This window comes from Psittacula echo (assembly GCF_963264785.1).
Source record: "Psittacula echo genome assembly, chromosome: 7".
In the NCBI taxonomy this organism is placed as follows: Eukaryota; Metazoa; Chordata; class Aves; order Psittaciformes; family Psittacidae; genus Psittacula; species Psittacula echo.
In genome coordinates this window covers 57,906,965-57,925,150 of record NC_137740.1, presented here as the reverse complement: position 1 = coordinate 57,925,150, position 18,186 = coordinate 57,906,965, and positions in this window count along the sequence as shown.

The window sequence follows — 18,186 nt, the reverse complement described above, 5'->3', positions numbered from 1 at the left end:
TGCATTCAGTGGAGGAGGTCTCAAAGGAAATGAAGTTGTAGATTTTGTGTTTCTTTCACTCTGAATTCAAAGTAGAAAAATGGCTGGAGAAGAGGGATGGAGAAAATAGAGATACTGGGTTTTGGAAGAATCTTTATACAGCAGTAGAGGAAAGGATTTCTAGAAGATAAAATGTGAATTGGACAAGTTATAATCAGGCTGTAGCTTTTGTATTTGCTCTGCCTAGATGACTGAGACCTTTCCAGTCTCATAATGCAGTTGCCCAGTTTCTACATCCAGAACACAAACATATCTGGCCTTTAGGTCTAGACACAAAGAATTCTCAGGAGTGTAGAGGGAACTGAGGTTAAGAAGTGCATGTAGTTGTGGTTTCTTTCAAGTATGTGCATGCCTTTAATGAAGAAGAGACTAGCTCTAGACTTGAAAAACTAAGTTTGTTTCCACTATTTCATGTCTCAAAAATGTGAAGGTGAAGAATGCCTATCAAATGTGCACTGGAGAGTGCAAGCCTCAGGAGCAGGAGGGCCTGTAAGCCATCTGATCAACTAGTCTATGAGTCCTGCTGCTGGGAAGGTGTAACTGATAGAAAGCCTATGCCAAGAAAATGTTGGAGAGGCTAAGAAAAGAATCAGTGTTGTAATCAATTCAATCCAAGTAAACCTAAAAGTTAAGAATGCGATTTGAAATCCTTGCAATATCAGTATTTTGCAGGGTCAGCAGAAGGAAGCTTAAGCAGACCCATGACGTCCCATATTTTATCAGACCTTCAGCTCACTAACTGATAACCCACAATGGCAGGGGCTTTAGGCAGTTGTGGCCATACTGTGGTGAACAGATCCTATGCTAAATTCTCTACTTCATGCACACTGGTTGCTCATTTGATGTTTCTTTGCCTTTCATGGATGCCATTGCACTGCTTCGAGGCTCAAGAGTCAGGGAAATTGTAGAATCATACAACAGTTTGGGTTGTAAGAGACATTCAAAGCTCATCTAGTCCAGCCCTCCTGCAATGAGCAGGGATCTCTTCAACTAGATCAGGTTGCTCAGAACCACATCCAGCCTGGCTTTGAATGTCTCCTGGAATGGCTCATCTATGTGCCTTTTCTTGTCATAATAGATGTCTTTATTCTCCTTTTTATGTCATTATGGCATATATTACCACCTTTGGCTTAAGTATTTTGATGTCTGACTAAGTAAGTTCTGTTCTCTTGTATTTTCATGATATACAATAACAAAGTTACGGCTAGCTTTGAAATTAAAATCTATTTTTGTCTTCTACAGTTGGTGTTGCATGCATGTTGTTTTCTACCCTTGTCAAACATTAGGGAACAGAAGATCTGTGTTATTTATGGTTTTGTACCGTATTTCACAGTATCTATTTAAAGACAAAGGAGGAATAAAGAAACTTCTTATTGCTGGCAAGAGCTTTTGCTTATCTTCTGAGCACAATGTTAGTTGCTGTTTATGCATAAATTATAATCATCATGTAAGAAACTGAAGCAAGGCAGCGTGAGTGACTTTGCACACAGCATGCGGTCATTTGTTTTGTTAGAGCCATTCTGATGCATTCTTTAGGCAAATAAGTAATGAAAACCAAAAAGAAAATATAGATAGAAGGGGAGCCTGGTCTTATTAAGGTATCCCTAATGCGATATCCCTGGTTACCTTTACTACATGTGGGAATACAGATGCCTTAAGCATGTCATCATTAGGATTAATCCATTCTCTTGGATCTACTTTGTGTCTTCTAATCTTTTCTCAAGTGATTTTGGGCCAGGATACTACTATTATCAAAACACATTGGCTTTGGGTTGGTCATTGGTTCATTTTTACCATTTAAGTGTATCAAAGACCAATTAATAATGAATAGGCTGAAGCCAAGAAGGAGCTCTGGTCTTCTCACCTTTCAAAAATACCTCTTCATCCCCACTCATCTGTCTGTATGCTTAATGCTTCAAGCTGTCAGTGACAGGAATTGAGATAACTCAAACTTGGCTATTAGTATGCTGTTCCAACCCTGACTTAAATGGTTCTACTGTGTATCTTGCTGAGTTAGGGTCTCTTGAAAGTGTTAGGGTAGTGTTCTTTTGACTGTCAAATCAATACCAACAACCTGTTGAGCTCCTGAGCCCATGCAGGCTATGACAAAATCAGTTTTTTTCTTGATGACTTTTTCTTAACAAAGGCCTGAGCTTATAGAATTTTTCCCAGGTAGAAACTACTCATCTGTTTTGTAGTGGTTAGGTTTTCCCATGTAGTTCTGGATACCATAATACGTACAGCAAGAGACTGCATTTTAAGTTTAGCAGAGGAAGAGGTGGTGGTTGTTCCTTTCAAGTCACTTTAGTACAGAGCACTTGCTACAGCGAAGTTGTATTTCTACTGTTGAGAAAAATCTTACATCTAGCTATGTGTAGTGTCAGTTAAATAAGATGGAAGAAGAAAGGCAAAAAGAAGTTACTGAAGGAAAAAAATGTAATGGGATTCAAAACCTCAAAATAAGTGGGACTCTGTTGTTCATTAGAGAAGAATTTGAATTCTTTGAATATTTGAATAATTCATTACATTAAATTTCAATATATTTGAATAATCAAACTTAACCATAATATATATGATTGTATAAAAATAAAACAGCGAATTTGACTGATCTTTGAAATTTTGCCATGGCTTTTTTTTTTTGTGTAAACAAAAAAATAGTAGGAAAAGGTTGTGATTGCAATAGTAGAAAAGGGTTGCAATTGCACACTTCTTCTGACACTAGAAACCCCAGTGTATGCAGTATTGGATGCAACCCTTCATGTTAGTCACAGCATGCTATAGTGAGGTTCACCATCCTCACTGTTCTTCCCATCTTTAGACAATTCTTCCAAATGAACAAAGCTGTCAATATTTTACCTGTATAATACTGAACTTTTTGGTACACTAAGGTCCAGTGAGAGCATTATGCTCTTAGGAATCTCCACAGGAACAAGTTCTTAAAATCAGTACTCACATGTAAAGGAGGAGTGCAGTATGTACTTTGGTGATATAGCAGTCACTCATGTTAATATACAGGTCTCTATAATCAAGGACTGTGACTAAACCGTTGCCTAGATTCTGCCCCAAATCTCTGTCTCCTTGTTACAATGTCTTCTACAGTAGCCCACTACATATACAGATATTATAATGTGAATAATAACAAGCATGATATATTCACAAAAGTAAAATTATCAGAGCAATGCATAAAATCATGAGTTTGACCTCAATGATATGTGAAGTCTCTAGGTTTCTGAAGGAAAGAGTAATCAAGGTTTCAGAGGTAAATGGAATAATGTGCACTATAGTTTCATCAAGTGCAAGTGTTATCAGACCAATTTAATATCTTGCTAAGATAGCTGACTTAGTAAACAAAGGTAATGCAGTGGACTTCATCTGTCTAAATTTAAGCCAAGTATTTGATATAGTTCCCCAAGGGAAATTAAGGAATGAGAAAATGGGGATTAAACAACTGTGAGGTGGATAAAGTTTGCTAAAGTGTAAGATTCAGTGAATTGTATTGAAGGGGAAGTTAGCATACTGAAGAGAAGTTACTAGTGCTGTTTCTCAAGGTTTGGTCTGGACAGCAGTCCTGTCTGATATTTCAGTTAGTGGCCTTGTAACAAGCGTGAGGTGGGTGCAAGCGTAAGCTTAGTGGCTGACACAAAGTCACAAAGTATTACCAGTTTCAGAGGAGGACTGGGTCATAATTTCACAGTATCACAGTATGTTAGAGATTGGAAGGGACCTCAAAAGATCATCTAGTCCAATCCCCCTGCCGGAGCAGGAACACCTAGATGAGGCTACACAGGAATGTGTCCAGGCGGGTTTTGAATGTCTCCAGAGAAGGAGACTCCACAACCCTCCTGGGCAGCCTGTTCCAGTGTTCCGTCACCCTCACTGAGAAGAAGTTTCTTCTCAAGTTTAAGTGGAACCTCTTGTGTTCCAGTTTGTACCCATTACCCCTGTCCTATCATTGTTTGCCACTGAGAAGAGCCTGGCTCCATCCTCGTGACACTCCCCCTTTATATATTTATATACACTAATAAGGTCATCCCTCAGTCTCCTCCAAACTATAGAGACCCAGCTCCCTCAGCCTTTCCTCATAATTTAGGAAGGATTAGATGGATTAAAGGGAATAATTCTTTTTGAATTATGATCCAGCCTTCCTCCAATACTGGTAATACTTTCTCATTTTGTCATCCACAAATTTCATATAGCCTTGACTAATGAAATGGAGTAAAGCTTAATTGTGCAGACTCAAACACATAGAGAATAATTGCAACAATTTATGCTATGAGATGGAGCCTTATCATTTGAAGTTGGCTATTTCATAGGTTGTGGTGTGCTGGAGATGAATGATGAGACTGTATGTCTGGTTACATGTACTGTGCTAGGGGTCTGGAGCTGTTGAACTGAACTTCCATCAAATCCTATACACCTACATGGGGAAAGACTATCAAGAAAAAATTGACTAAAAATTCTGTTCTGTGGTGGACAATGGCTGCACCTAGTATTTCCTTAGCAGGACTGTAACTGGAGATGGTTAATTCAAAGAATACCATATTCTGAATATTTTAATTGGGAAGCACAAATAAGCTGCAGTTAAGTTATGAGGTTACTCAGGTTCGTAATGACTGTGACATCATAAATCATTTCAACTTTCCTTTCCATGGCTGGCATTGTTAGGGTCTCTTATGAGGTGTGCATCCATTTTAGGCCCCTCACTATAATGGAGATATTGAGGTGCTGGAATGTGTCCAAAGAAAAGCAATAAAGCTGCTGCAGGGCCTGGAGCAGAAGTGTAATGAGGAACAGCTGAGGGAGCTGGGAAGGTTTAGTCTGGTTGAGAGAAGACTCAGGGGGACCTTATCACTCTCTACAACTGCTTGAAAGGAGGATGGAGCCAGGACAAGAAGAAACAGCCTCAAGCTGCACCAGGGGAGGTTTAGATTGGATGTTAGGAATAATTTCTTCCCCAAAGGATGCTCAGGCATTGAAACAGGTTGCCCAGGGCTGTGGTGGAATCACAATCTCTGGAAGTGTTCAGAAACCGTGTAGATGAGGCCCTTAGTGACATGGTTTAGTGGTGGCCTTGGCAGTGCTCTGTTAATGGTTGGACTTGATTTTAAAGGTCTTCTCCAAACTAAATGGTTCTATATGATTATTGTTTTTGTACTTCAGAGCCAATTGGTGACTGAGAGGTTATCCTCACCCTCACAATCATGAGAATACCAGGAGATTATTCTTGGGAAATAAAAGTTAATCCTTTTCATTAAAGAGGAAAATCCATGTCAACAGTGGTTTGTCATAGTTGCTGGCCTCAACAGATGAGCTGACTTTGTTTTCAGTCATTAGGGAAAAAAGCAGCTGAATCAGGAGCTCAGTTTTGAGGCCTTATTTCATCAGAATATTGGAGAGAAGACTGCTTTTAGAAAGTAAAATTTCGTTTTAGTAATTTCATGGTGTGCTTTGCAGCTGGCTAGCTTCTCATAAGTTCCAGTGTGAAGACGCCTTTTTTGGAAAAGCTTTTGATATTGAAAGAAGGAATGGTAGCAAATACATCTCTCATTCTTTTCCAGTCATGTTAGGATAGAGTATTTGAGTGAAATACAATATTATGAAGCTGGTTACTTTGAGGCAAGGCTCACAGATATCAATAAGAACTTTGCTAATTTTCAAATAAGGCTTTTCAGTCTTTCCAAATGATAACTTTGACTAGAAACTCATGCTTACTCAAGACACAGGAGCACATGAACCCTTGTATTTAATTTTGATAGCTCGTCAAAGGTATGTAATCTATTGATTTGAGAGCGCTTGAAATGATGTAGAATGAATTCTTAAAGTGAAGCACACATGAATAAGTCACAAATCTTGTTTCTCAGGTCATAACATTCATAATACAGCTTGGAATAATTTATAAACTGTTATTGCTATGATGATTTTGCCTGTCTGCTGTTTTTACATAGATGCCTAAAGCCCATTATTTATCTAATTAAAAATTCTCTGCCGATGTTTCTTGTTCAGTATTTGTTATTGTGAAGTTTTTGTGCTTACAGTAAGCCACAGACAGACAATGATCCGCTTCCCTTCCAGCATCTGAAGGGGGCCTACAAGGATGGCAGAGAGGCATCCTTCATCAGGGACTGTAGCAATAGGACAAAGGGTAATAGGTTCAAACTTTAACAGGGGAGATTTAGGTTAGATTTAAGGAAGTAATTCTTTACTGTGAAGGTGGTGAGGCGTTGGCACAGGGTGCCCAGAGAAGCTGTGGCTGCCCCATCCCTGGCAGTGTTCGAGGTCAGGTTGGACGCGGCTTGGAGCTACCTGCTACAGTGGAAGGTGTCCGTGTCCTCAGCAGGGGGTTGGAACTGGGTGATCTTAAGGTCCTTTCCAACACAAACCATTCTGTGATCGTGTTCTAGAAAGGGCTGAGCCTAGAAAATGACAAATGGCCAGGAAATTTGCCAGTAAATTGTCTACTTAACAAACACCAGCATATACTATCAAATTATTTTGACAATACACATTTTATAGCTAGGAACCCATTCTCTATGTAATCTTCACAAGAATTGCACTGAATTATAAGTTTACTGCCAAATATTAAAAATTAAAGACTGATAAAGCTAGAAAATTGAACACCAAGGAACTGGCAAATGTCACACCTAAGTGAAATCTGAGCCTATATAAACTGAGGTGTTTTCTAAAAGTAAGAATATGATCAAGTGTACACAGTTTTCCATGAGAACAGACTCAGGTTTGGCACCATGTATGCTGCCTTGCTGTGCTCCAAGTAATGGCACTGTTCAGGATCTTCCACAGGAATTCTTCTAAGCATGTAAAAATACTGTAAATCTTCCATAACACATTCACAGAAATGGCAGGTCCATGTTTCACCTGCCCTCCAAATAAAAACCTCCCAAAACCCAAAGAAAACTTCAGATATGGAAAATTCACACTGCATGCTCAACTTTTCAGTACATACTGGAACAGAATATGATAATGAAAAGGACTAAGTTATCTCTGACAAAGTTATCTTAAACATCTTTAATGGTATAATATAGGCCATTACCACTGCTGTAAACATTGTACTGGGCGCTTCTATAAACGCTAACTAGTTATATAAAGGTTTTTATAAGGATCTGAATGAGACCATTATCTGACTGTACATATTAAGGAGTAGGTTTTTGATGGGGTATATTGCAGTTCCACATAATAAATTTTTATCCATTGCATCTTTGTACATTATATTAACAAATGTAAGGATTCTCAAAGCTTTTTGAGATGTTAAGTCTGGTTATAATCTAGTAAATCATTCACACAAGCTATTCCACTGACCTCAACAGAGCTATTTCAATGGGAAAGTGCCCATTGGGGTCAATAATGTGATCACAGAATAGCTCATAAATTACAAGGATTTGGGTATTGAAGGGCAGTTAATTAAGATTAGAAATGCAAATTTTAATAGTGGGTATATCTGGAGTTATGCAGAAGGAGACAACACTCTGGATTTGTGCTTAATCTCTTCCAGCAGAAGAACAGGAAGAAGGGTTTTGTATTGATACCCTCTAGAAATTTCTATGGAATATTGGTGACTTGGAACAATTGTATTGGACAACAGCCAAGGAAATTCTGAGGCTCTGAGAAGCTGAAATGTAGCTCTTAAGTAATGGGACAAAATGCACTGTAACATATCCAGGGATATTGCAGCCAGAAGGGGAACTGATTTCGGAAGGTAAGGCAGCCTCAAAAAAGACTTGGCACTAGAAACCAGCCCCCTTCTGGTTAGTGTTCCGCTCCCTGCTGCAGATGCTGAGTGTCTCAGGCTTTAGTGACTGTCAAACTCTATGAAAGTGCCAAAACATTATTTTTCCCTATGTATTCTGAAGAGACAAGCAGAAATACCAAAACTTCTCAGACTATTTTGTCCCTGGCAAGAGAAATCTGTGGGCTTTTTCCTGGGATTCACCTGTCTTGAAGTACTGAACTTGTTTAGACTACAGGACTTAAAACTTTAAGTGGCACAACAGTCATACCACAGAGGAATCAACTAGATTTTAATGTCCAGTTGTGTTTTGCACATTAAAACCATCTCTACTTTGGGTCTGAAAGATCTATTACTGTATTTTTATGCATTTTCATTTTTACCCTCTTATTCTGTGTTCCTTTATTTCTTTGGTTTTATATTTATATATTCTATTTCTATATTCTGTTTCTGTATCTCTAGGAGATAAAAATACTGTGTTATTGGATTAATGTATCAAAATATCAGATCACTTAGGAAGATATAATAATTAATTTTCTCTTACTCTTATTATTTAATTCCTTCTGGGTGATAAATAATAACAATACAGAGATCAGAGTCTGGGGCTAAAATGAATTCATCCTACTTGTCTTCTGAGTGTGGCTAATATAATGTAATATGCTATGAAAAAAAGGTATTCCTTTTATGTAATATATAAATATGTATATAAAATAACATATAACAAGGCCTGTACTTAGCCTGTAAAGATAGGTGCATGATCTATTGAGGTACCTCCCTTCTTTTTTGAGACGATCAATTGCAGCTATTGCCAAAATAAAATCCTGGCATTAACAGTTTGTGCTCTTAACAATTTTCCTTTGGTAAATGCTTCCCATCTTGTACTATTTTATCACTGACAACATTATATAGATCTTAGGCTATTCTTGGTGCTGAATTCCCTCACCATACAGACAGACCTGCAGGCTCTCCACATGCAGTATTTCCTCTCTCAAGGTCAAGAGTTTTGTAAGAGCAGAGTTTGGAGAGTCTACAGTGCTAGTGACTTCTCAAGTATTCCTAAAGCTGTGGTGTATTAGAATAAGCAGCGACAAGTGTTGGAGAGGAGTATCTGTTTCTATCTATGAAAACAGACTATTTCCTTTGGCATAATTAAATTGCTAAGTTTTTCAGATTGAAGTATAAACAATGAAATAGTTAACTATTTTTTCACATACGTAAGATGCCTTTCTGGAAAGATCATTTATTATTGTGGCTGTTGTTTCAAACTGCTCAAGCAGTTGTCAGCATGCTTCACATAGTCTGGCTTAGAGCAGAAGTGAAAACTTTGATACTGGAAGTTCTGAAAGGGAACCTTGAAGGATTTACTTCTTTTTCTCATCATAGTTTTGGAACAGGAGGTGATGGCTCATTAAGATACCAGCCAAAATGGCACTTGAACTGTGTAAAGTTTCGCTTAGAATGCTATATGCAGAAGAAGAGAGTAGCATATAAAATCTTACATCCCTTCAGATACTGAGTACCTCAAATTGTGTGAGATTGGGTGGGCTTCCAACCAGGGTGCAGCACACCAGGCACATCCCATCTGTGGAAAATTTGCTCATCAGTTGGTTTGTTTTAAAACAAACCAATACTATTCATTACTTCTACAGTCAAACAAAAAGGATGTTCACATGAGAACTTGGGTCACTTTTAGATGAAGGCAAGGGCATGCATGTAGTGTCATCACTGGTATGGGGGAACTGCCTCCAGCCTTCTCTGTCACAATCAGCCTGTTAAGTTTCATCTGCAATCAAAGATGTATGTTGCAGCACAACACAAACCTGAAGGTCAACCTATACATGCAGCATAGGGCAGCGCAGGACATCCTGTGCCTCATCAGGTTAAACTGTTAAGTGGATCATGAACTCCTTGATTTACAATATCCTTCTGGTTAGCAGGGATGAATTTTCGATTATTCACAAATCCTATCTTTCTACACAAAGGGAACAAGCCAGTTCCTTCAGGCTTAAAAGTATAAGACCCTTATATTGAAATTAGGATTACGTGTCTGCTGTCATATTGGACAGTGACTTAAGTGTCTTTTCCAAGTTTATTTCAGGTGGAACATATACTATTGGGCATTATTTAAGTGTTCTCTAAACTTTAGGCCATTAAATGTCTCTGTTCTTTGAATACTTATATACCTTCCCCATTCTTAGAAAGGCAGATAATATATTTTTCCTTGCCTATATCTATCTGATTCCAGAAGTGTTGGTAGTTACTAGGCCCTTTAGGAACAGAACAGAGCATGGATCTCTTTGCTTATATATTAATGCATTTTATGGAAAAATACTGTAATTGAGCTGATAAATTTAGAGCTCTTGATGTAATTCATATATTGGCCATTCTAGCTAGCCTTGAAGAAACAGTGCTTACATTGCCCTCTTACCATGCAGTGGGATCACTGTATGTCTACAGTATTTTAAAGAGATGATAACACCCACCTCAACAGATACGTGTAGCACTTGTACTTGGTGAGACTGCTGTGGAAGGCAAGAGAAGCCTCACCTAGGCTGACGGCAGTTGTAGTGGGGCTGAGTCTCTGTATTTGGCTGATATGTGTGTTTATAGGATTGTCACTCCCGTAGTGTCTAACAGCAGTAACAAGTTTTATGGATTTGTTCCCAGGACAATCTTGTGAGCTGCCTATATTTCATTAGACTTCATAACCGGGGTTAATCAAGTCAGTTAATCATTTATGTGTTCAAGTAGACAAGAGCCATCCAATCTAATTACCAAAGCCAAATAGTGCAGTAGGAAGAGACACCCAAGTATTCTTTCCCTGTTCTGCTACTGCTGTTTAAAACAGGAATAGGATTGGTAGACTGTGGCTTGCTTGATCTTTTAAAGTTAAAAATACAATTTTACATTATTATACATAGAATATTTAAAGCCAGTTGAGCTATTTACATATTTTAAATGGACCTTTTAATAGTTTTATAGTCTATGTAGGGTGTCTCCTCATGATTTTCAAATCTCCCCTTTAGTTGCTAATGTGAGGGTATGTGCAACTTAAATAGTTTGAAATTTTTACTGGAAGCAGCATGGACTTGCACATCCATGTTGTAAATACTCTCAAGATGATTTTAAGATAAGATTCTGTATTTCTGCACTGAAGTCTTGAGAATGGTGTCGTGCTTATTTAGTCATGTAACTCTGAGAGATTTGTCTTTCTTTATTAGTATGGGTCATTCCAGAACTTCTGTGTGAGAATAAACAAATGGTTTCTCTCATGCAGCCTCAAGTTCCTTTATATATGTACATCCTTGCATACAGTAAAGTTTCGTTTCACAAAGTAGTTATTCCTCTTAAACTTTGTACTGAGGATGATGCCCATTACCTATGAAGTATCAACATCACACATATGATTAACAACTTCAAAACAGTGTATAAAATGAATTACTCAGACATTTTTCCCTAGTTATTAATTGGAAATTACAGCTTTTTGCTGGCTAAATTGGAGCCACCAAAATCCTTTTGTACAAACCCTGGGGAAAAAAAATGTGCTGTATCAGCCAGTGAAGGAAGAATATGTTTCCCTTCAGTCTTAAAAATATAATCTAATTATAATCTAATTATAAGAGCACATGTGCCTGACAACTCCAGTTAGATGAGGTTGCTCCCACTATTACTCTTGTAGCTCCCTTCAATTCACCATATTTTTCAGGGGGGAATGAGAAGGCACTTTGGGGCTCTAATGCATACATGAACAGCTTTGCAGTTTTGGAATCAGGAGTTCATAACTGGATTGGCACATGGAACTGCTCTGGTGTAATCTAAAATGACTAGGTGACATTTGTGTTTGTCACTTGGTTGTCAGTTCTCGATTGGGGTGACAGAAACTATACCTCTCCTACAAAGTGCAGGGCACCTGTAGTGAGGTTTCCACACCTGTGCACTGTGGTTTTGCTCTAGTTCAGCATCACTGGTCTCAGTTTTGTGAGAGCAAAGGTCTTAAAGCTAAAATGGGAATTAATTCTTGTCACTGGAAATGGAAAAACTTTACTGAGTTTCATTTCACAGAAGTATAGCTCTGTATAGGCATAAAATTGCACATGTATTTGGCCTGTAAGAATTCTATGTGTAACAATTGCTTATACAAACATTTGGTGGGAGATGTTTTCCTACAAAAATGCTACCAAACTGGCTGTCCACGATGAATGTAGCAAGAAAAACAAGGAATTAAGATATCTCAGTTCTAGTTCTGTGGCTTTTATAGACTCAGAATGGTACAGGGCAGTCACCTCACTTTGTCATCTGTAGAATGGGAAGGATTATACATCTTCGTAAAGGACTTTGAGATAAATGTGCTTTGAAAGTACAAGCTATTTTTACTGATGAATTAAAAGGCACTGCCATTGTGATAAAGGTTTTATTTCCTTACTGAATAAAATAAAATGACAACTCAATGTGTATTAATAAGGAATTCCTCAGTGAGTTAAGGACATATGTTTTAACTCTTTTTTATTCATTTGCATCCCACAGTAAATGCTAGATCAAGGCTTGAAGCTGAAGGCTGTTGCAGTTCAGTGCAGAATATCACAGGTAGCAGACCGCACCATATTAGTTTCTTTTATCTCAACACAGAAATGCTGCAGTTAAATATGAAAAGACATTGTTTCCATGGCTATTGAATGTCTGGCTTTCTGAATGTGCCTGGCAATCCTGGTGTTAAGTGTGATGAGTATTGTGTCATGTGGACACCTCTCTGCTGTGAACTGTGCTTTGTACAAGCCCTGATCACAGTGGCTGTTGAATAGCAATAAAGCAGGAGTCAACAGCTATCAGTTACTACCACCTAGACCTCCTCTGACTTGGGAGCTGATAGTGCTTTATTGAAATAAATGGCACCAGCCACTCCATTCGTGCACCATGCTGCTTCTGTGCCTGCTGCTGGTGTTAGTTAATATTGTATTCTGGTGGGGGTTTTTAAGGTGTGATTTCAAAGACATTGATCAGACTTCTTTTTCTTAACTATTAAGATGTTATAGGCTGTTGTAGAAAAATCCTGGACAGACTGGGAATTTCATTTCATGTATGACTCCTCAAAATCCAAATAGTAAAGCTATTGTGCGAACCAAATCTGTTTCATAAAAACTCAACACTTGCAAATATGCCTCTTCCTTAAGAGCTGAAAGCCTTTAAATTCATCTTTTAGCCAGCAAGAACTTGAAAGCTTGCACCATCTAATGGAAAACACCTTTCAGCACTAATAACATAATAAGAACAAATTGTGCAATGATCACACATAAAACAGGATAGATAGCACCCTGGGAATATGATCTCTGACAGATTGTTAAAGGTGAGGCTGTTTATCAATTTCCAAAGCAATGCTGTTTTGGAAGTGACAGCTGCAGCCTCTGCAGGGGATACTGCTGGCTTCATGTTCAGATGCTGGCTTTGCGGTACTTGAAAGAGGATTAGGTAGAACAAGAATAATCCCTGAACAGGCAAGAATATGTCTTTGAAATTAAATGCAAGGCTGAGCGCTGCTAGAGTTTGGACTGCACTACATACAGTTCCTTTCTGTGTTTGCTGTCAGCTTTTTCCTTTCAAATACAGTCACAAGTATATTTTATTACTTAACAAGATCTTTGGAATATTGTTCCTTGTATTGTTACAGAGATGTTTGCCTGTATTTTCTCTCTCATCTATAAAACTGCTTACAAAGCTGCATTCATGGGTATACTATATACATTGCAGTCAGTTTGAGAAGTAAGCATGGTGCAGTTTTTCCAGTATTTCACCTCTACTTTGAAAGTCTGTATAAACTGGCTAAAAGGAATGTGAAAAGGAGCAAACAGAAGTGAACCTAAAGAATTTTTCCTTGGCAGATTGAATTTTGCTGATGTTACATTCTGGGTGAGGAGAACCTAAGGTGAAGGGTCCAAAAAAATCCTAAGAGATGGCCTGCTTCATTTCCAAAGCTGCTCCATTTAGAATGATTAAACAACTACCAAAGTGCTGCAACATTAAATCTCCCAGTTTCTATTCATTGGCTATTTCTTCTCTTCTCATCCTGTTTCAAAGTTAGCATGAAGCACCACTGAACTAAAACCCATGTATGTGAGTTCTTGTGGTGTTCCTGCTGCTCACATATGCCATGCGTGTTTGGCCACAATGATTCCCTCATATTAGCTGCATGGAAGAATTTGCCTCTAAGAAAGTTTTGGATGGTTCTTCCCCAAAGGTTTAGAAATAGCCATACACTCTTTGGTACCATGCTGTCAAAAGAACTGGAGCAATGGCTCGGTGAGTGTGACACTACAGCATGCTTGGTACAGATACCTATGAGGAATGTTTGGAAGCTACAATTAGCTTGTTCAATTTGTGTTTGGCAGGCTATTGAGTTTGGAAAAGGAAAGCTCAGAGGAAAAGTGGAGGTTCTATATATGAGTTTTAAAGTTATGGAAGGACAGAGAGAACTGAGTGCTGCAAGGAAGGAGGCCATTTGTATAATTGAGGTACCTACATCGAAGAAACAACTGTGAGAGGATTTTTAGGGATGGCTGGGTGATGTCGAAGGAGGTTTAGTTTTGCAACTGATCCAGTCATTAGGGAACATCCGTAACAGCAGTAGTTTGACTGCTTGCTTTCCATTACCAAAATCTGCCAAAAAAAGCCCCAGACTGGGGAATCCTAACTCCAGACTTAGACTGACCTTTTGAAGCCATGATAAATGAAACTGGACTAATGGAGCTTGAGTATAGGGGGAGTAATGTAATTGGCTTTGGATACTGGTCAAAGTTGAGACAAATATATAATTAAAACCAACAACAGTTATTAAACTCATGTTCCAGGTGTCCAGACAAGTCTGTTTGGGAGCAAGGGAAATCACAGACTCGCAGGTCCTGAATCATGTGAAATATTCCCATGGGGAATGAATCTGCCCCAAGCATGGGTCAGCCCCGAGGAAGGTGAGCAGTGGTATCACATGCTAGTTAGCGCTGGAACTTGGACAACCCCATTATCCTTCGCCGGAATGGTGCCAGCAACACGCTGCAGGTGCGTCAGCCTTGTGGAGGACCAGACCGCCGGGCTCCCGGCTGTGGGGAAGACTAAAACGCAAGGACCCAGACCCTCTTCCCCGCCTCTTCCGGCTATCCTCCCCCCGTTTCCCTCCAGATGGATTTCGGTTGTGTGATAGGAGGGGACAGGGAAGGAGTAGCGGCTGCCAATGGGGAAGCAGCGTGGGTCGGCCTCTGCCAATGGGGAGGCAGCGCGGGCTTGTTCAAGGCCCTGTGAGTGGCAGCCGCCATGTTGTCCGCTCGGCACGGGTTTGAGGTTGTGAGGTGATGGGGCGCCTTGGCCGCCCTCAGCTCACGCAGGCCTTCGAAGAGCTCGGCTAAGGCAATCTGGGCAGGCTGTGCTCCGAGAGGTGTCATGGAGAAGGAATACCTGCATAAACCCACCCTGCCTGTGAGCACAGCTACAGGCTGAGGGGGACTGGATGGAGAGCAGCCGTGAGGAGAAGTACTTGAGGGTGTGGGGTGACGAGAAGCTCCTCATGACCCGGCTTCAGTGAGCACTTGAGCCCAGAAACCGGCCGTGTGCCGGGCTGCATCCCCAGAGAGTGAGCAGCATGACAAGGGAGGGGATTCTCCCCTCTCCACTGAGCTCTGGGGGTAGTAACACAAGAGGGACGCGGGGCTGCTGGAGCAAGTCCAGAGGAGGCCACGGAGGTGCTGCGAGGCCTGGAGCAGCTCTGCTATGTCTGGCAACATCGTGGAGCAGATCCTCCTGGAAACTGTGCTAAGGCACATGGATGATAATGGACCTTCGCAGGAAGCCCCAGCAGTGTTGGAGGTGGGCTGCAGAGGGTCCTGCAGGTCACACTGTGATGCTGGGGCGGAGCAGCCTGTTTGCAGTGCCTGTGGCCAAGGGCTCTGCTGGTACAACAGTGCTGCAAAGAGATGGTGCTGTTTGCCCAAATGTAACCTAGCTGGGAACTTCTGCTAGTGACCTACAGTCCCAGCTGGAGACCCGGGAGAGTGGCAGCTCATGGACTTATGCAGGGCGACTTTAGTATCTAAGCTTTCTTAGCTTCTAAGTGAGCTTTCACTGTCATTTCTACTTGGGCTCTGTACTTCAAAGCAGTTTTGAAGTTTCATTGCAAAACAAAATGAAGAATGGAAAAGGTGGTTCCTTCCCTTTCACAATTGCCGGCATGACTTGGAAAGTAGGAGCACCTGTGTGGAAAGGCCTTTATTATGCCAGATAGTGAAATTAAATGGGTGAGTTGACCAGCAGGAGCAACCAAACGCTGCTAACCGAAAGGACAGCTGAGGCAGTAAATATGTTGCACCGTGGTACACTGTGTCAGGGAACACAGTAAACAGTGTATTCAGATCTGCTGAGTTTCAGTTTAGTACAGCAAACATGACTCTCCTATCCTGCCAGTTCATCTTAGCACGGTAAGGAATGACATCCTCTTTGAAACATTCCAGTGTGTAAACTGAGAATTCATGTCTTTATCATGTGTTGACAAATCTAGTAGCGTTCTATTTGAAACTCTAGTCTCTTCATTTGATGCCCAGTGATGATGTGGAAAGATTAACTATTACTACAGTACTAACAATTGCATTTCTGTTATAACACCTCCTGTCAGTATTTATAAGTTGGAATTTGTGAGGCTTTATAAATTGGCCATAAAATAGTCTGTCCTTACTGAAATTTGGCAAAGAAATTCTTCAGCCTTGAAAAATTTGAAACTCATGTACATGTAAAAAGAACAAGAAAAAACCCCAAACACCTCACAACTGCAGCTATAATTTAATGTAAAAAATAATATTATCTAAATGAAGCCATGTGGAGAAATTTCTGCTTGTGTTTCCATGTGGCTTAGAAACAAGGCAAAGTTGTTAATAAAGGCCTATTTCTAATGGCTTAACTTCTAAACAGCTGAATTTGTCAGCTGTCTTAGTGATGAATCTTTCTGAAACTGAAATGATCCCACAAAATGTGGACATTTTTCTGTGCCAGTCAGTTACAATGACAATCTGCAGAAGAATATTCTTGCTTTAATTCCAGGACATATCAGTGACTTCTGTAAAGCGTTCTCTCAGTCACACCTATTAGTATAAACCAAAATTAAGTTAGATGGTCAGAGAGCAGTGGAACATTATTTATAGTCCCATCTCAACTAAGAATAAGGCAGCCTGCAGCTATTTTAGTGCTTGCATGCTATTATATATCATTTATTATGCCAGGTGAATAGTAGATTCATAGGTTAGCAAACTGGGTCCTTGTTTGTTTCTGTAATGGAAAGGTCAAATATATTTTTAGCTTTTTCTTCCATCAAAATATGTGTCTTCTAAAAGTTATATGTGGGGTTTTTTCAAGTCAGACATGGTACTTCCTAACTCCAAAAATGATCTTGCTACGCACAGCACTTTCAGTGTGTGTACAGCTTCATAGTGTATAACACAGGGATAAATCCAAACAGGGAGGAAGGAGTTTCCACTGCTATATAATTTGGTGCTTTTCATGAGCTCTGATCTCATTCTTCTTCAGTAAATGTTTCTCTTCTAAAGCAGACCTAAATCTTGACTGTTGGAAAATTCCACACAGTCGATATTCTGTTGGTCTTCCTGGCAGTAAGATTGAAGTACAGTTTTCAGTAGGATCTAATATATGTCTTTGAAATATAAGTCCAACTTTATGTGTGAGTTTTTGCCTGCCTTGCACATTGCTTAACTGCACTCCACATAGCCCCCTGAATATGAGTAAGTCCTGGAACACCGTATGGGAGAAAACAGATGTCTGTCCCATGCTTTTTCAAGGGACACCCAATACAGCTAATTATAGGCAAGGTCAGTATATGTGTCATCTAAAACTAATAGCAGCATGACTGATGTCGGGCAGACTGATATCAGTTCTTCCTCATGGAGTGTGAATTCTCAGGCAGCAAGGTTGATGTGATATGAAGAATACTCAAGATTGGCTTTAGAATACTGTGAACATGGCACACATAAGCAACAGCACTTTAAAAACGTGGATATGTGGGCATGGGTTTTGCAGCTGTTTGTACTTTAGCTTGCTTTTTGGCCCCCAACCTGACCATCAGTACAGACATAGCCAATGAATTTGTGGAATTGGAAGGAACATGAGGAAAAGAATACACTGAAAATGGTCAGTCTGGCTCTTCCTCTGTATTTCTTGTGAAAGATGTCCGTGTGTCTGCATCTTGAAAGATACAGAAGAATGGCCAGACATCCCCAGTCTTTCAGTCCCCTCAGTGTTCTGTTGCTTAACAAGCTGATGCCTAGGCTTCCCGTTTCCAGAAAGGGAGAAATGGATAGCAAGTTGATGATAGTGGAGCACTAGCCAGTGTACAGGTGTGCACTTCAATCAGGCACTGCTAGCCC